The sequence below is a fragment of the Manihot esculenta genome, unplaced genomic scaffold (genome assembly GCF_001659605.2).
Source record: "Manihot esculenta cultivar AM560-2 unplaced genomic scaffold, M.esculenta_v8 Scaffold64, whole genome shotgun sequence".
NCBI classification, from domain to species: Eukaryota; Viridiplantae; Streptophyta; class Magnoliopsida; order Malpighiales; family Euphorbiaceae; genus Manihot; species Manihot esculenta.
In genome coordinates, this window is record NW_025215481.1 from 1,707,677 (window position 1) to 1,713,281 (window position 5,605).

General features: G+C 20.4%; 1 long non-coding RNA gene across 1 annotated transcript; it reads right to left on the reverse strand.

The window, feature by feature from the left end:
• Nucleotides 1-2,976: 2,976 nt before the first annotated feature.
• Nucleotides 2,977-4,321, reverse strand: LOC122722606. The gene is made up of 2 exons (XR_006349524.1): nucleotides 3,969-4,321; nucleotides 2,977-3,257 (listed from the first exon to the last, which is right to left on the reverse strand). It is a non-coding gene; the product is annotated as an uncharacterized LOC122722606 (long non-coding RNA).
• Nucleotides 4,322-5,605: the final 1,284 nt, after the last annotated feature.

The window sequence follows — 5,605 nt, forward strand, 5'->3', positions numbered from 1 at the left end:
GAAATTGCTTCGTAGGCGAGAAAATGGTACCCGATTTGTTTAATCAACTTTCGCTTTCTCTTCGTCAATCCCTTTGTCCCTGCTTTAAAAATCAAGAAGAAGAAGAAATAAAAAGATCTGAAGACATATGGAGAAGCATTGAAGAAGGTGTGAAGGGAGAGCGGGATGTTTGGCTGAGGACCGCAAATGCAAATGAAGCAAATACCGTAAGTGCATTGGCATTTGTGGTGAGTCGCCAATCTCAAAATTACAACTGCTGCCCATCCAAGAATAATAGCTGTTTTCCATATATGCAATAAACCAGTGCAAGTTTTCTTGTGTTTACCATTTGTAGATGAATATAGAAAAAATAATAAATTTAATATTTAGTAAATAGAAAGGAATTTTCTTCCTTTATGGGTTAGTTTGGTCCATAGTTAATCATCTATCCTAGTTGTATCAATTAGGCCTCTCGACGTAAAACTCCCGTAATTGTAATTGAATATCGTTTCCCATAATATGCTATTATTGATTTATAATTTAATTTAAAAGAAAATTTCACTCACTTCCTTAAATTTAGATAATTGTATCACCATCCAAACTTAATATGCAGACTAAAAAAATTTCTAATTTAAATTTAACTTATTTTTAAAAAATTTTTTATAAACATATTCATAATAAATTATAAATTATAATTATATAATAATAATTTCTTTTAAAAAATTATAGTTAGTTTAAAATTTGAATTTGTACTTTACTTATTTTTTATATATTTGAATTTTAATAATTATCTTAAAATTGTATAATTTGATTTTAAATTGATGTTATATTTTTATTTATATTAATATTATTGATTTTATTTTAATTTAAAAAATTTATATCATTCTACAAATTTATCAAACTAGTAATAAATATTAAACGAATTTAAATCAATTACAAATTAGTAACGGATTTTATATTTAATTATTAATTTTTATTATTTAATAACGAAATAATAATCTATTACTAAATTATTAATTAATAAAATTATTTATAAATTTAATTTTAAAAGTAATAAAAATTAGTAATAAAATCTCAATCCAGTAATTATTAAATTATTTAATAATAAATTATTTAAATAATAAATAAATATTATTTAATAATCAATTAAATAATGAATAAATAAAATAATAATATATTAATAACATAATAAATTTATTATAAAATTAATAACAGATTGAATAACGAATTTAATTATTATTCTTTTAATAAAAAAATTCACCTTCGATTTTTTAAAATTTTAAACTTTTTATTTAATCATAAATATAATTCATTACTAATTTACAAGTTAATAATAATCCGTTATTAATTCAAAAATTAATAACGAATTTATAATCCGTTATTATATTTTAAAAAAATATCATATTTTTAATTTAAATTTTATTTTTTTAATTTAATAATAAAAAAAATTCGTTATTAATCTAAAAATTAATAATAAATTAAAATTTAATTATTAAAATTTAAAAATAATATCATCTTTTTATTTTATTCACTCATATTTTTCTTTCAAATTTAGTGGTGGATTCAATTCGTTACTCACATACCTTATTTCCCTTCAATCATTTCACTCATGTTTTTTTCTATCTCTTCCTCCTCAATTCTTCATTTTTTCCTTATCTTAATTTTTTATTTTTATGGTTGACTCTATTTTTCTCTTCCATTTTCTTCTACATTATGACTCTATTTTTCTCTTCCATTTTCTTTTATTTTCTCATCATTTTTCTTTCATTATCAATCTTCCTTTTTATCTCTTAATTTTTATTTCATTTTCTTTTATTTTCTCTTACTTCCTTTTATTTTTTCTTCACTTTCTATCATTTTTCTTTTTTTTATTATTCTTTCATTTACTTTCTTTTCTCTCATATTCTCTAATTTTTTTCTTCCATTCTTTTTATTTTGTTCTATTTTCTTTATTTTCTCTTTTATTTTTCTTCATTTTCTTTTCCTTTTTTTTATTTTCTTTAATTTTTCCCTATTTTCTTATTTCCTCTTCATTTTTATCATTATTTTCTTCTATATTTTTATTTTCTCTTTTGTATCTCATTTTCTTCCATTCTCTCATATTTTTTTTATTTTTTAAATTTTTTTATAATTTATAATAATCTTTTCATAAAATTAATAAAATTTAAAATATTAAAGTTAACATTTAATGTAAAATATAATGATAAAATTAATAATTTATTATAATTAAATTAATATTTAATGTAAAATATAATGAAATAAATTAATAGTTTAATATATTTTTTTAATATTTTTTAAAATTAGTAGCAGAATATAATTTCGATATATTTTTTATGGTTTATTTTATTAAATTAATAATGGATTAATAATAAATTTCTATCCGTTATTAAATTTAGTACTATATTTAATTTTTCATATTTTTTTAAAATTTTTATTAAATTAATAACATATTTTAAATTTATTATTAAATTTCATTATAAATCTATTCCACAATTAATAACGGATTAATAATCCGTTGTTATTGCATTAGCAAGAAGATTCATAATCATGAATGTAAATATATTATTAATCCATTACTAATAAGTTAATTACGAAATTTTTATTAATTAGTAATAAAAAATCAGTCATTAATCCAAAACAATTTTGTATTAGTAATGAAAAAATCCATCATTAATCCAAAAAACATTTTGTAGTGTATATTAGTATATTTTAATTACATTCAAATTCTACTACATATATGGCAGTTTATTTTTTATCTATTAATTGATACGATATTTATATTTTATTTTATTTATATTAATAAAATAATATATCAAATGTTATGTTTAAGAATATTTCATATAAATATTATTTATATATTATATTAAAATATTAGAATTTTTGAAATAAAATTTAATAATAAGCGTATGAGATTTCGATTTTACTTTTAAGTTCCAATTTTTATTTAAAAAAAAAAGGACTATAATCAGATACTTATCCATGTTAGCAAAGCCAGTTGAATAACGCCAAAAGGCAAAGCACATTCAATAGTAATGAAGTGGAAAAGAAGTAAAGCTAGAATGTACATAAAACAAATATGACATTAATTATAAACAATTTGAATAAGTGCAACTTGACAAATGACATGAACATGCAAAAGGCAAAATCTAAAGTCAACTTTATTTTCTGGTATATACAGCTTTCCGAGATGGCAGAGATAATACCTATATAGTTTGAGGCCCACTCGATATCATTAGCTCCCAATTCACGAAAAGCTGTAAACCATTTAGCATAATCTGCTGTCAATGCCGAAAATAGGCTGTTAGGTTGGTTAAAAGATTAGTCTGTGCTAATATGAAAAGCTTCATGTCAAAAAGAAAATTACGGCAAAAGCTTTTAAATTAACTATCACATAATTAAATTATTTTTGCATTATTTTTATGTTTTAAAAGTATTCTTCTTTTAAGTTGAATATCAAACACTGAGTATTGACAATAATGAAATTAGTTGAAATGGATTCTTACAAAAATCTAATTTCTAAACAAGCTGCAATAAGTATTTTTGGTTATCAGGGTGCCTGTTAAAAATTTTCTTGATATATGTCCTAATTCTAAAAAATTTAAACATAATAAGAACTTAAATTTATTTTTTTTAAAAACACACTTCTAGACAAACTCATAAATGAAGAATTTGAAAAATAAATAAAATAATAATAATGATATACTGCTCTAAAAAAATTGTGTTGTATTCTTCCGTTCAAAAGCATAGTAATTGTTTTTTCTCATAGTGTAATAAATTCACGGGTATGGTCCCGATGGGCAATTAATAAGAGAGAGAAAGGGAGGAAGGGGAACGCAAAATGCTAAAAAAAGAAAGAAAAAAGCGATTTGACGAAGCAATAGTTTCAGTTTCAATTCTCTTTTTATATCTGACAGACCAAAATGCAAAACCAAACAGATTTAGAGTAGATCGAAGGTGAGAGAGAGAGAGAGAGAGAACCAGCGACATACAGTAGAATCGCAGCGAGTCTTGGAGGAAGACAACGATGAAGATAGAGAGAGAATCGCAGTTGAGGTAAGAACTACAGTGGGATGGATTCTGCAGAAGCTGGAGCAGAGAGACGAGAGTAAAAAATGAAGAGGTGAATCTGGTAGATGTATGGCTGAATTGCAGATTCACACTGTTGCTGATAGGTGGCTGTCTTTTCAGAAAAAAAAAAAAAAGGGCAAATGCAAAAGCAAATAAAGGAGAGATCGTGGCTAAAAAGGCAGAAGCAATCAGTTGAATCAGCTTACTGTTGGCCTGCTCAAGCTCACGAAAGGACCTCCCTATTTATTGGTTCACGCGATCAGCGAATATTCCATTGCCCCTTGGCCTTTGTTACTGTTGTGACAAAGACTTCCACAACTCTAATGCGGCCACGGAAATACCGGAAAGTTGTACGTTATTATTTAAAATTTTTATTTTAATATGTGAAAATAAAATAAAATTGTTTTTTGAAAATTCATTTAATATTATTAATAGTAATTTTTAATAAATTGTGAAATAATTTTTTTTTTGTTATACATAAAATTCTATGTTATTAATTAGCTCTTACATTATCATTCTTATTTAAAATTATAATAATAATAACATAATTATTACTATTTATTTAAAAATATATATATGTATAAATTATGCTAATATATATTAATCATATTAAAAGAAAAATGTTAAATTAATTAGCTATATATATTTTTTATACTTTTTAAAAATATATATATATATAATATTCTCTTCATTTTATAATTTTATTTATTTTATTTTTCTTGTGTATTAAAAATTATAATTTTTTATTAATTTTAATTATACTCATTTAAAATATTTTAAATTTTATTAAATATTAAAAATATTTTAAGAGATTTTTTAAAAATAAAATAAAATAAATATATTTATAATAATTAATTTATATATTATTATAATTTTAAAAAATAAATAATAATTTTTAGAATAACAAAAAATATAGTTAAAAAAAAGAATAACAAAAATAATAAAAATTATGAAATAGAGAAAATACTTTTTAAAATCATAAATTAATTAGAAAAAGCATTAAATTTTGAGAAGTAGTTATTAAAAATAATAATTTAAATAAAAATTAAGATATAACTGATAATAATGGTAAAAAAAATTAAATTTAATATAAATATTATTTAAAGCAAAAGAAACTTCTTATAAATAGACGATACATGATGATATTATAGTCAACCCCAATCATTTAATTCAAAGGCTTTTTGTAATCTTAGCCAAAAAAAATTTAATATTTATATTATTTTACATTTTAATTTAAATTTTTAAATTTCAACGAATTATCTAACATTGCATTTATTACAATTTTAACTAATTTTAAAAAATTAAAATATAAAATATATAATGTCATACTACATATAATATTTTATTATTTTTTAAATATAAATTAATAGCACATATAAAAATAATATAAATTTTAATTAATTAATATATTTTAATTAAATTTAATTAACTAATTATTAAATATGCAGTTAACACTTTAAAAATAAATTATTTTTTATTTTTAATAATAATTATAGAAATTTTATAGGATATATATTATTTAACCAAATTAAATATCCTTCTATTGGCTTATAAGATC